This window comes from Symphalangus syndactylus, chromosome 15 (genome assembly GCF_028878055.3).
Source record: "Symphalangus syndactylus isolate Jambi chromosome 15, NHGRI_mSymSyn1-v2.1_pri, whole genome shotgun sequence".
NCBI lineage: Eukaryota > Metazoa > Chordata > Mammalia > Primates > Hylobatidae > Symphalangus > Symphalangus syndactylus.
Window position 1 is genome coordinate 42608770 of NC_072437.2, and position 14974 is coordinate 42623743.

A 14974-nucleotide genomic window follows, 5' to 3' on the forward strand; every position below is an offset into this window, starting at 1 on the left:
CCCTGTCCTGGCAGGAGGACAAACCCTACAGGCTAATTACTAAGCATGTGGTTTTTAATTAATAATGCCCATGATTAACATGGGGAAATTTTTTATATAATACAGAATATTATGTAGACTGAAAAATATAACCATCTGAAAACACATTTGATTTTAGGGAATAGAGGAAGCAAACACATCTTCAATAGTTAAAACAGAAACACACATACACATACACACACACACAAACACGCACACATGAGTTATGAAATTAAGATTTTCCTGGTGTAGTGAATAAGCTTTAAAAGATTCCAGCATGATCTGAGACAGTTTTTATTCTGAAGGGTTGTGAAGGGCAATGAAGCCTGCTGGTAAATAAGATTAATAAAAATAATAGGTTAATAAATCCTACTCACCTCTGACAATATCCTTTTATAATAACTGTAGTTTTAGAATACTGAATAAGTGCTGTGGAAGATTGTAATGAAAGTTTATTTCTGATAGATGAAGTTACAGGAGAGTGACAGTTGCTCAACTGTTTGCTATTGACTTAATGTGCTTGGATTGGTTCAGAGAACAAAGCCCATGTATGTTTTTGCTGACTCAAATGAAATTTCCAGTAAAATTAGGAATTTGTATATGCTCCAGTGAATGAAGTAGTTTATATTCTCCACTTGGTTTATCTATTTTGTTATTAGTCTTTAAGAAGATGATTAAGTTGTCTGATTCAATCTTGCAATTCAGTTCTTAAAAAATAAAAGTGAATAAGGTATAAATTGTAATGCTATTTGCATTCTATCTTTTGAAACCCAGTAATGCAAAGAAAATTGTTATAAAGCACTAAATATTGCAAAATAAAATGTATTCAAGAATTCTCTAAGTATCCCCAGCTGATGTTTTCAAGTATTTAGGTTATTATTGTTCTTCTTCTCTGTTCCAACCACTTTTAGATAATAGTATTTGGTGGCTGTGCCCCAAGGTGAATTTTTTAAAGTTCTTTTTTTTCATCGAACCATACTTTATTTAGTTACTGTAAACACATCCAAATTTCCTCGAGTTAAATAACAATGCCCCCACATGATCTATATTAACCCTCCAATAGGAACAGAGTTAGTACAGATAATTGAAATCCAAAAAATAAGCCCTAACGTAGTGGATATTAAAAACTCCCCAAAGCCAAATCTTTTATCAGACTTGAAAAATATTAATAACATTAATAACACTAATAGTAATTTCAGCTCTTATTTGCTTTGCACAAATCATTTTATTTATTCCTCATATCAACCTGGAGTACTGTCATCTCCACTTTATACATTAGCAAACAGGCTCAGAGGCTATGCTAAGCGCTCATAATTTCTCATCTGTTGTATTAAACATGATCTAGTACTCTTAACTAATAAATGGCACAGTCAAGGGGCAGTTGTGTGATGGACAATAACTTCTGAAGAATTAAAGACAAGTGCAATACTTCACAGTTCAATAATAGAGAAACTGAGACCAGGATGAGGAAAGCAATTTGACAGCATATGGGTTTTATCTCGTGTTACTAAATGCAGGCAGAAGAATCTGAGATTCACTGAGACTCTGCAGCAGCTTTCTTGGCAAGGAGCATCTTTCTCTAGTCTGGCAGATCATAGTTGCTACTTTACTTAAGGAGAACAGTGTTTCTTCCTGGTACTTAATGAGAATGAAGTCATTCAGCACATGGATCAAATATTGAAATGTAAAATAATAATTATGAAGAAGATCATGACAATGGTTAAAACCATAAAAATACTAGAAAAATACTTATATAATCTTGAGGTATGGAATGACTTTTTAAATAAGACCTTAAAAAGAGAACCATAAAGGAACAAAACAATAACTTTGATTATATAAGAATTAAAACGGGGAGGGAGAGTTAAGATAAAAGCACCATAAACAAAGTTAAAGAGAAATAGGATAGTGGGGGGTGGAGCCAAGATGGCCGAATAGGAGCAGCTCTGGTCTACAGCTCCCAGCCTGAGCGACACAGAAGACTGGTGATTTCTGCATTTCTGTTAGAGGTACCCGTTTCATCTCACTAGGGAGTGCCAAACAGTGGGTGCAGGACAGTCGGTGAAAAAAGCTGTGCGCAAGCCAAGGCAGGGCTAGGCATTGCCTCACTCGGGAAGCACAAGGGGTCAGGGAGTTCCCTTTCCTAGTCAAAGAAAGGGGTAACAGACGGCACCTGGAAAATCGGGTCAGTCCCACCCTAATACTGCGCTTTTCCAATGGGCCTAGAAAACGGCACACTAGGAGATTGTGTCCCGCACCTGGCTCTGAGGGTCCTATGCCCACGGAATCTCGCTGATTGCTAGCACAGCAGTCTGAGATCAAACTACAAGGTGGCAGCGAGGCTGGGGGAGGAGGCGCCCGCCATTGCCTAGGGCTTGCTTAGGTAAACAAAGCAGCCAGGAAGCTCGAACTGGGTGGAGCCCACCACAGCTCAAGGAGGCCTGCCTGCCTCTGTAGGCTCCAACTTTGGGAGCAGGGCACAGACAAACAAAAAGTCAGCAGGAACCTCCACAGACTTAAATGTCCCTGTCTGACTGACAGCTTTGAAGAGAGTAGTGGTTCTCCCAGCACGCAGCTGGAGATCTGAGAACGGACAGACTGCCTCCTAAAGTGGGTCCCTCACCCCCGAGCAGCCTAACTGGGAAGCACCCCCCAGTAGGGACAGACTGACACCTCACTCGGCCGGGTACTCCTCTGAGACAAAACTTCCAGAGGAACTATCAGACAGCTGAATTTGTGGTCTCACGAAAATCCACTGTTCTGCAGCCACCGCTGCTGACACCCAGCCAAACAGGGTTTGGAGTAGACCTCTAGTAAACTCCAACAGACCTGCAGCTGAGGGTCCTGTCTGGTAGAAGGAAAACCAACAAACAGAAAGGACATCCACACCAAAAACCCATCTGTACATCACCATCATCAAAGACCAAAAGTAGATAAAACCACAAAGATGGGGAAAAAACAGAGCAGAAAAACTGGAAACTCTAAAAAGCAGAGCACCTCTCCTCCTCCAAAGGAATGCAGTTCCTCACCAGCAATGGAACAAAGCTGGACAGAGGATGACTTTGACAACTTGAGAGAAGAAGGCTTCAGACGATCAAACTATTCCGACCTACAGGAGGAAATCAAAACAATAGCAAAGAAGTTAAAAACTTTGAAAAAAAATTAGACGAATGGATAACTAGAATAACCAATGGAGAGAAGGGCTTAAAGGAGCTCATGGGGCTGAAAGCCAAGTATCAAGAACTACGCGAAGATTGCAGAAGCCTCGGTAGCCAATGCGATCAACTGGAAGAAAGGGTATCGCTGATGGAAGATGAAATGAATGAAATGAAGCGAGAAGGGAAGTTTAGAGAAAAAAGAATAAAAGGAAATGAACAAAGCCTCCAAGAAACTTGGGACTATGTGAAAAGACCAAACCTACGTCTGATTGGTGTCCCTGAAAATGACGGGGAGAATGGAACCAAGTTGGAAAACACTCTGCAAGATATTATCCAGGAGAACTTCCCCAATCTAGCAAGGCAGGCAAACATTCAGATTCAGGAAATACAGAGAACACCACAAAGATAATCCTCGAGAAGAGCAACTCCAAGACACATAATTGTCAGATTCACCAAAGCTGAAATGAAGGAAAAAATGTTAAGGGCAGCCAGAGAGAAAGGTCGGGTTACCCACAAAGGGAAGCCCACCAGACTAACAGCTGATCTCTTGGCAGAAACTCTACAAGCCAGAAGAGAGTGGGGGCCGATATTCAACATTCTTAAAGAAAAGAATTTTCAACCCAGAATTTCATATCCAGCCAAACTAAGCTTCATAAGTGGAGGAGAAATAAAATACTTTACAGACAAGCAAATGCTGAGTGATTTTGTCACCACCAGGCCTGCCCTAAAAGAGCTCCTGAAGGAAGCACTAAACATGGAAAGGAACAACCAGTACCAGCCACTGCAAAAACATGCCAAATTGTAAAGACCATCGAGGCTAGGAAGAAACTGCATCAACTAATGAGCAAAATAACCAACTAACATCATAATGACAGGATCAGATTCACACATAACAATATTAACTTTAAATGTAAATGGGCTAAATGCTCCAATTAAAAGACATAGACTAGCAAAGACACACATAGACTCAAAATAAAGGGATGGAGGAAGATCTATCAAGCAAATGGAAAACAAAAAAAGGCAGGGGTTGCAATCCTAGTCTCTGATAAAACAGACTTTAAACCAACAAAGATCAAAAGAGACAAAGAAGGCCATTACAGAATGGTAAAGGGATCAATTCAACAAGAAGAGCTAACTATCCTAAATATATATGCACCCAACACAGGAGCACCCAGATTCATAAAGCAAGTCCTGAGTGACCTACAAAGGGACTTAAACTCCCACAAAATAATAATGGGAGATTTTAACACCCCACTGTCAACATTAGACAGATCAATGAGACAGAAAGTTAACAACGATATCCAGGAATTGAACTCAGCTCTGCACAAAGTGGACCTAACAGACATCTACAGAACTCTCCATCCCAAATCAACAGAATATACATTTTTTTTCAGCAAAACACCACACCTATTCTAAAACCGACCACATAGTTGGAAGTAAAGCTCTCCTCAGCAAATGTAAAAGAACAGAAATTATAACACACTGTCTCTCAGACCACAGTGTAATCAAACTAGAACTCAGGTTAAGAAACTCACTCAAAACAGCTCAACTACATGGAAACTGAACAACCTGCTCCTGAATGACTATTGGGTACATAATGAAATGAAGGCAGATATAAAGATGTTCTTTGAAACCAACAAGAACAAAGACACAACATACCAGAATCTCTGGGACACATTCAAAGCAGTGTGTAGAGGGAAATTTACAGCACTGAATGTCCACAGGAGAAAGCAGGAAGGATCCAAAATTGACACCCTAACATCACAATTAAAAGAACTAGAAAAGCAAGAGCAAACACATTCAAAAACTAGCAGAAGGCTAGAAATAACTAAAATCAGAGCAGAACTGAAGGAAATAGAGACACAAAAAACCCTTCAAAAAATTAATGAATCCAGGAGCTGGTTTTTTGAAAAGATCAACAAAATTGATAGACCGCTACCAAGACTAATAAAGAAGAAAAGAGAGAAGAATCAAATAGATGCAATAAAAAATGAAAAAGCAGATATCACCACTGATCCCACAGAAATACAATCTACCATCAGAGAATACTACAAACACCTCTATGAAAATAAACTAGAAAATCTAGAAGAAATGGATAAATTCCTCGACAAATACACCCTCCCAAGACTAAACCAGGAAGAAGTTGAATCTCTGAATAGACCAATAACAGGCTCTGAAATTGTGGCAATAATCAATAGCTTATCAACCAAAAAGAGTCCAGGACCTGATGGATTCACAGTCGAATTCTACCAGAGGTACAAAGAGGAACTGGTACCATTCCTTCTGAAACTATTCCAATCAATAGAAAAAGAGGGAATCCTCCCTAACACATTTTATGAAGCCAGCATCGTCCTGATACCAAAGCCTGGCAGAGACATAACCAAAAAAGAGAATTTCAGACCAATATCCCTGATGAACATTGACACAAAAATCCTCAATAAAATACTGGCAAACCAAATCCAGCAGCACATCAAAAAGCTTATACACCATGATCAAGTGGGCTTCATACCTGGGATGCAAGGCTGGTTCAACATATGCAAATCAATAAATGTAATCCAGCATATAAACAGAACCAAAGACAAAAACCACATGATGATCTCAATAGATGCAGAAAAGGCCTTTGACAAAATTCAACAACCTTCATGCTAAAAACTCTCAATAAATTAGGTATTGATGAGATATATCTCAAAATAATAAGAGCTATCTATGACAAGCCCACAGCCAGTATCATACTGAATGGGCAAAAACTGGAAGCATTCCCTTTGAAAACTGGCACAAGACAGGGATGCTCTCTCTCACCACTCCTATTCAACATAGTGCTGGAAGTTCTGGCCAGAGCAATCAGGCAGGAGAAGGAAATAAAGGGTATTCAATTAGGAAAAGAGGAAGTCAAATTGTCCCTGTTTGCAGATGACATGATTGTATATCTAGAAAACCCCATTGTGTCAGCCCAAAATCTCCTTAAGCTGATAAAGCAACTTCAGCAAAGTCTCAGGATATAAAACCAATGTACAAAAATCACAAGCATTCTTGTACACCAATCACAGACAAACAGAGAGCCAAATCATGAGTGAACTCTCATTCACATTTGCTTCAAAGAGAATAAAATACCTAGGAATCCAACTTACAAGGGATGTGAAGGACCTCTTCAAGGAGAACTACAAACCACTGCTCAATGAAATAAAAGAGGATACAAACAAATGGAAGAACATTCCATGCTCATGGGTTGGAAGAATCAATATTGTGAAAATGGCCATACTGCCCAAGCTAATTTATAGACTCAATGCCATCCCCATCAAGCTACCAATGACTTTCTTCACAGAATTGGAAAAAACTAAAGTTCATATGGAACCAAAAAAGAGCCCGCATCACCAAGTCAATCCTAAGCCAAAAGAACAAAGCTGGAGGCATCACGCTACCTGATTTCAAACTATACTACAAGGCTACAGTAACCAAAACAGCATGGTACTGGTACCACCACAGAGACATAGATCAATGGAACAGAACAGAGCCCTCAGAAATACTGCCACATATCTACAACTATCTGATCTTTGACAAACCTGACAAAAACAAGAAATGGGGAAAGGATTCCCTATTTAATAAATGGAGCTGGGAAAACTGGCTAGCCATATGTAGAAAGCTGAAACTGGATCCCTTCCTTACACCTTATACAAAAATTAATTCAAGATGGATTCAAGACTTAAATGTTAGACCTAAAACAATTAAAATCCTACAAGAAAACCTTGGCAATACCATTCAGGACATAGGCGTGGGCAAGGACTTCATGTCTAAAACACCAAAAGCAATGGCAACAAAAGCCAAAATTGACAAATGGGATCTCATTAAACTAAAGAGCTTCTGCACAGGAAAAGAACCTACCAGCAGAGTGAACAGGCAACCTACAGAATGGGAGAAAATTTTTGCAACCTACTCATCTGACAAAGGGCTAATATCCAGAATCTACAATGAACTCAAACAAATTTACAAGAAAAAACAAACAACCCCATCAAAAAGTGGGCGAAGGACATGAACAGATACTTCTCAAAAGAAGACATTTATGCAGCCAAAAAACACATGAAAAAATGCTCATCATCACTGGCCATCAGAGAAATGCAAATCAAAACCATAATTAGATATCATCTCACACCGGTTAGAATGATGATCATTAAAAAGTCAGGAAACAACAGGTGCTAGAGAGGATGTGGAGAAATAGGAACACTTTTACACTATTGGTGGGACTGTAAACTAGTTCAACCATTGTGGAAGTCAGTGTGGCGATTCCTCAGGGATCTAGAACTAGAAATACCATTTGACCCAGCCATCCCATTACTGGGTATATACCCAAAGGACTATAAATCATGCTGCTATAAAGACACATGCACACGTATGTTTATTGCGGCACTATTCACAATAGCAAAGAGTTGGAACCACCCCAAATGTCCAACAACGATAGACTGGATTAAGAAAATGTGGCACATATACACCATGGAATACTATGCAGCCATAAAAAATGATGAGTTCGTGTCCTTTGTAGGGACATGGATGAAACTGGAAAACATCATTCTCAGTAAACTATCACAAGGGCAAAAAACCAAACACCGCATGTTCTCACTCATAGGTGGGAATTGAACAATGAGAACTCATGGACACAGGAAGGGGAACATCACACTCTGGGGACTGTTGTGGGGTTGGGGGAGGGGGGAGGGACAGCATTAGGAGATATACCTAATGCTAAATGACGAGTTAATGGGTGCAGCAAAACAACATGGCACATGGATACATATGTAGCAAACCTGCACATTGTGCACATGTACCCTAAAACCTAAAGTATAATAATATTAAAAAAAAATAGGTTAGCATAGAAAAATATTAAGCAACGGGTCTAGACAGATGGCTAATATCCTCAATGTAGAATGAATTCATGCAAAACATGCAGGGAAAAAACCATCTCTTCAACATACACTTTACACAAAGAGCTTAGAACATAAACAGGCAAAGAATAATTGTAAATGGCCAAGAAATAGAATTTTGAAATGCCCATTTTTACTTATGATAACCAAATGCAGTCTTATAATATTTTGTTTATAATAATTGTATAATAAGGAAATAATGTTTAAAACTCATTTTACACGAGATTATGTCCTTTGCAGGAACATGGATGAAGCTGGAGGCCATTATTCTTAGCAAACTAACACAAGAACAGAAAACCAAATACCGCATGTTCTCCCTTATAAGTGGGAGCTACATGATGAGATGAGAACACGTGAGCACATAGAGGGGAACAACACATACTGGGGCCTGTTGGAGGGTGGAGGTGGAAGGAGGGAGAGGATCAGGAAAAATAACTAATGAGTACGAGGCTTAATACCTGGTTGATAAAATAATCTGTACAACAAAATCCCACGACACAAGTCTACCTATGTAACAAATCTGCACATGCACCCGTTTTCATAACTTGTCTGTGGGTTTCTGTCAACACCAATCAAACAGTTGGTTGATTGGTGTGTTTTAGCAAAATATATCAACAACAAAAATAAAAGTTAAAACAAAAAAGTTCATTCTACCTTTTTCACTTGGAGATAGAATAAACTGTTTTCATAAAGTACTTGAAGCATCAGCATGCATAATGTTGATTTAGAAATTTTACACCATAGCAATTTGAAAATACAACACATATTATTATACAGAGTGCCCATATCTAAAATTATCTCTATAAGATCTTTCCAAAATGATATCTGTTTAGCTATTTCAACCTCACAAATTTCACTGGTCTGCTTTATAAATATCCTTGAACATATATCTCTTCTAAAATATGCAGTAACATTGAAACCATAAAAGTGGACATTGGATGGAACCTTCAAGTGATACCATTGTCTTTCAGCATACCTCCAAATTTAGGGTCTGTATTCAGAGTAGTGTTCATTCATGGATTTGATTATACATTGCTTTCTTTTATTATATATGAAGTTTTACATATATAGCTCATCTTTATTTAAAGAGTGAGTCTACCACAAACCAAATCTAAGCACTTCATGTTCCCTTTAATTCATGAAGATCACACAGGAAAAAGTGTACGGGCTTTGGAAAAGGGCTCAATTCAAATACTTGCTTTGCCATTCATAAGCTTTTTGGGCTTCGGTAAGGTATCTAAAACTCAGTTTCTTTGTGTGCAATTGGAATTATAGTATCTTTTTATATAGGTTTAAAAAAGCATTCAAAGTGGCACATGCTAGGCACTCACTACACAGTAGCTATTATAAATGAAGCAGATGAAAGTTAAGGATCATTATTTATATGACTAAAGTGGATTAAACTGTATCCCCCAAACGGATATGATAATGTTCTAATTCCTGATACTTGTGAATGTAAATTTATTTGGATACAGGATCTTTGTAGATATATTCACATTAATTGAGCTTATACTGGGTGAAATCCAGTATACTGGGCTGTAAATCCAAAGACCGGTGTCCTTATAAGAGGAGACACACAGAGAAGGCCATGTGAAGACAAACAGATTAAAGTGATGCATCTACAAGCTCAAGAATGTCAAGGATTTATAGAAGCCATCAGAAGTTAGGAGAGGCAGGGAAGAATTCTTTCTTAGACACTTCCAAGGGCGCATGGCCCTATTGACGCCTTGAGGACGTCTAGCCCTCAGAAGTGTGACAGAATAAATTTCTATTTTTTAAAGCCACTTGACTGTGGCAAGCATCAAGAAACTAACACAATAATTTAGTCAAAATTCTCACTCGGACTTTACAATATCTTTTTTTTTTTTTTTTTTTTTTTTTTTTTTGAGACGGAGTCTCGCTCTGTCGTCCAGGCTGGAGTGCAGTGGCGCAGTCTTGGCTCACTGCAAGCTCCGCCTCCTGGGTTCACGCCATTCTCCCGCCTCAGCCTCTCCGAGTAGCTGGGACTACAGGCGCCCGCCACCACGCCCGGCTAATTTTTTTTTGTATTTTTAGTAGAGACGGGGTTTCACCGTGGTCTCGATCTCCTGACCTCGTGATCCGCCCGCCTCGGCCTCCCAAAGTGCTGGGATTACAAGCGTGAGCCACCGCGCCCGGCCTTACAATATCTTTTAAGACTACATAATAGTGATATCAGTTAACAGGTTAAGTAAATTAGAAATTCCCTTTGAAAAGTCTCCAGTACAACGCAATGGTAGATAGGTGAACTGGGATGAGGCTAATTGCAATAATATAGGTTAAAAAAACAGCAGCTTTGCTGGTGACATCAAAATAATTCAAGCAAATCTCAAAGATTTGGGTGTTGAATTATGCACCGAATTATCTTTATTATACACCTTTTTTTTTTTTTTTTTTTTTTTTTTTTTTTTTTTTTTTGAGACAGAGTCTCGCTCTTTCGCCCAGGCTGGAGAGCAGTGGCGTCTTCTCGGCTCACTGCAAGCTCCGCCTCCCGGGTTCAGGCCATTCTCTTGCCTCAGCCTCCCGAGTAGCTTGGACTACAGGCACCCGCCACAGCGCACGGCTAATTTTTTTGTGTATCTTTAGTAGAGACGGGGTTTCACCGTGTTAGCCAGGATGGTCTCCATCTCCTGACCTCGTGATCCATCTGCCTCGGCCTCCCAAAGTGCTGGGATTACAGGAGTGAGCCGCCGCGCCCGGCCTATTATACACCTTTTTATACGTAAATGTATACATCATTAGCACATCTAGAAAGCCATTGAAAAGATGTTCAAGTTCTGACAAAGCTATATAAGAACTGATCTTATCTTTACAATAAAGACTAATGGAAAGAAAGAGTTACAACTAAGAAAAGTCAACCTCTAAAATGTCAAATGATGCTGACTGACAAACCAGCAAAGAGGGAAAAAAAGGAAATTGACATTACAGATTCCAGTTTAATTGACTTCAAAGTTTCTTTTAATAAAGCAAAATTAGAATATTCTATTCCTTTACTTATGCAATTATGTCTATGCAGCTGCATCTTATTCTGGGATGTTTCTCTCCCTACTAAAAGCCAAAATTTTGAAAGTTCAGGTATTTTAGAGTAATTTTGGCAATCAATTTCTTGTTTTCAAAAAAATCCTTTAAAGGTAACTCTCTCAAAAAAGATAATCTTTGAGTCCCAGACTAATTAAGTATCCTGCTGAGTTGAAGCAGCAACAGTTTGGACTTTAGGAAAATGTTAATACCAGCACTAAAATTTATTCTGTTAATCGCTCTAATAATCAATAAGTAATTTTCATTCTAAACTAGGTTCTGTATGTGACTTAAATAAATGAACTGAAGATCATTTACATTTCAATAACAATTCCTAATAATGTCACATTATTAAATTCCACCCTGGTTCTCAATAGCATTGGTTAGAGACCAATAAAAGGGACTTATTACCTTGGTCAGGTCCTCAGGGGCACAGAGTGAACCAGTGGGTGAAGGATTTTATTGTTGCACAATGTTTCTGAGTGAGCCTTTCTTCTCTTTGAACTTTTGCCACAATTTAGTTACCGACTAGTTTTTTTCTTTCCTCCTCTCTGCTTATTTCTCTCCCTTCCTTTCTCTTTTCTCCTCCCCTCCTTTTTCTCTCTTCTGTTTCTCTAAAATGGTTTTGATCCTAGTACTGGCAGAAGATTTATAAAGGGAAGAAATTTCTGCATCCTAATTTTATGGCAAATGATTAATAGAAAAAGCAAAACAGTTTAAGAAAATCTCTGTACAGTGAATTCAAGGTTCTTTACACTGAAAAAATTTGGGAATTATTTATATATGTAGATTTATATATATATGAGATATATATACATATCCTATGTAAACATTATTTCTAAGATAAATATTTTGGACCTATATTTCTATGTTGGTTATTTACATTGACCAAATTAAATCACTTACTTCTTCATGTTGTGCTGTGCTGTTGCAGTGAAGTAGAATCCACTGTGTATTAGTGAAAAGTGTTTCTATAGCTAAATTGTGTATAACTAAAATAATGAAAATCATTACTATTTTAAAATACATTCTTAACAATGCTTTTGTGATACCAACACACTTGCTGATGATATTGAAATTTTTCTGTTAATTAAACAACCCCTAACCACTCAGTACATTTCGGATACGTACACTTTGTAATTACCTCCATTATTGAAATGGTTGGCTTGATTTATCCATATCACAGTAACACTGTAGCTTCTGTTATTTTTGTCTTTAGAAAAACATAGGTCCCAGCGAGGGAATATACAACTATTCCTGTAAATTAAATATTAAAGCTAACTTATTCTTGCTTAAGAATGCTGTCAAATAATGGTGATAACTGTTGCTAAGATAGAAACTATTTTTTGGCTTTTTTTGGAAGCACAAATTAAAATCCAGTTTTTAGTTCTTTTCGTAAATTGCATGTAGTTATTGTGTGTGGTTTTACTGATGGTAGTAGCTTAAGGGGGAGCTATTATAGTCTTAGTTTAGCGATTAAGAAATACAACATTTGTTGAAGGACTAAGGCCTTTTAGTCTAGAATGGATTAGCACTTGATCCTTCCTTAAGCATTTTTATACAGGAGTGCATTATCCTTGGAGCCACCCTGGGCTCCATGCCTCATTAGCTTGGGTGTTAGATAAATCAAAGGCAACCTCTGAGACAAAGATAAGCAAACTGCAGGCCAGCAAGATGATGATATATGGATCCAGGAGGCTAATAGGAAAGTATTGACAGGAAAATGGTGTGCTTATCCTGCAATCACTGCATATTGCAATGAGAGCTCCCAAAAGCAGATGGGAGACACTTCAGGGAATGTACAACTACAAGACTGTTAGGCAGAAATGGATCCTTGTGTTTTAAATTCTAAAAAGAACTTGGTTTCTTTTTAGCAGCACTTCAAATGCATCAAAATGTGTAATGGCACAGACCACAGCAAACCCTAAAAAAGAATCTCATTTTAGAAAATGGAGCGTCGAAATTATTTTCAGTCCAGAATATTTTTTTTCTCACCAATATAATCTTTACAAAGCAAGAAATAAACAATCATGCATGCCTTCCATGATTATAACCATCCTATCTGTCTTTAATACATGATAAAGTCTGCTACCATTATATCTGTTTTATCAGTCTTTAATATATTAAGAAGTTTGCTTCTTGATACTTCCACAGGATTCAAAATGAACACCATAGGAGCAAATTTTAATGTGGAAAAATGCACACATACACAAACACACACACATATTATTTGATGTGTTTTGAAGCTAAATAACATTTTTTGGTTCTCATCCATGATCAATATCTTTATTTATTTATAATAAATTAGACTTTGAGGATTCTGTCCAGGATTTTAGGCTTATTCTTCTACTTTTCGGGGGGTATTTTTTTTTCTTTTGGAGATTATGCATTTTGTACATTTCTTAAGCCAATTCAGCCACTCGTAAAATGTAAAATTTTAGCATAAAACTGGTAATACTATGATGATCCTACCCACTCAGATCGCACATTCAGAAAAAGATTCATTAATACTCATTTGATCTAAGCCTATTGGGGTACTGCTGAGGGTTGAAGGTTAACTAACAGAATTGATTATTCAAATCATGATGTGCTCCTTCAACCACCCTTTCCTGGCTCAAAATAGGACTCCCTAATTTACTCTAAATAATGGACAGTCAACTGTTCTGAAATGAGAGCAGCTATGAGCCCTCTGGTTCACCTCCTTTATTTCTGGGACCATGCGTGGAAACTAAATATATTTATCCAGATGATGACCCAGGAGTTAGGAGAGTTCTGCAGCCCCATAAAGGCCTGGGTATTTCTTCACAGAGGATACATTCTAACTCATGCCCCCTGTTGTGAAGGAAGTGGGTCTTCTTTGGACTCAGGTCACTATATTACAATAATAAGTGAGGGTCCTCCTGCAGTCAGGAAATAAGCAAGAATCTCCCAGATAGGCTTCAAGAAGAAATCACAGGAGAAATATGGTTATGGTTCAAATCAAACACCTTCTCCAAATGTGGGTATAGGTCCAAAATACTTCTCTTATAAATAGTGCTCAAATAGGATATATATATAAATATGTATATTTGTATATTTATATATTATTTTATAAAGTTCAAATAGGATATATAAAATATATAAATTTATACATTCTATTTGAACATTATTTCTAAGATAAATATTTTGGATCTACATATATAAAATATATATACAATTATGTATGGTAGATTTATATATATATGAATTTATAAATCTACATGCATAAATAATTCCCAAGTATCTATTCTTCCTATTCATGATTACAGTTCCTGCAAATTATGAACCACAATTTATGGTAATTGATATATTAATTTTACAGTTGCTGGAATGCTCTGTTGTTATCTGAAAATCTAAGATTTTCCTGTATTTGAGCCACTAGGGTACTTCATCTCATACACTATACACATGAATTTAGTATAATTCTTACTAATGGAATACGTAGCATACTTTAATTCATGATAACTTTTCATGTAGATTTCTGAACCCCTTGTTCAAAGGCAAATAGAGAAACAGGAAGATTTTGTACTTTAATTGCATATGAGGGGAAGGAGCAAAAAATCGATGAAACTCTTGCTAAGTCTACATTTTACAGATTAGAAAAGGAGGTCTCCTTTACCCTCAAATGAAACCGCTTGCCGAAGCCCAAACAATTAGCAATTGGCAAAGCAGAACCAGATTCTTAAGTTTGCTGACAATTAGTTTGATGTCTCTAATATGCTGCCACTTTAATAAGCATATAATTTAGGTGTGGGAAGGGGAAATATTACTATGCTACAGTTACTAAAAGTGAAAAAGAAGCAAGTAATTTTTTTTTTTCTTTTTTTGAGACGGAGT

The 14974-nt window shown here is 37.5% G+C and overlaps 1 long non-coding RNA gene across 1 annotated transcript in view; it reads left to right on the plus strand.

Moving 5' to 3' along the window:
• Window positions 1-14974, plus strand: part of LOC134732544 (uncharacterized) — a 63930-nt gene that overhangs the window by 13316 nt on the left and 35640 nt on the right. Inside the window, exon 2 of the long non-coding RNA XR_010115859.1 lies at window positions 8324-8436. This is a non-coding gene — a long non-coding RNA (uncharacterized lncRNA). The remainder of the gene's footprint in view (window positions 1-8323; window positions 8437-14974) is intronic.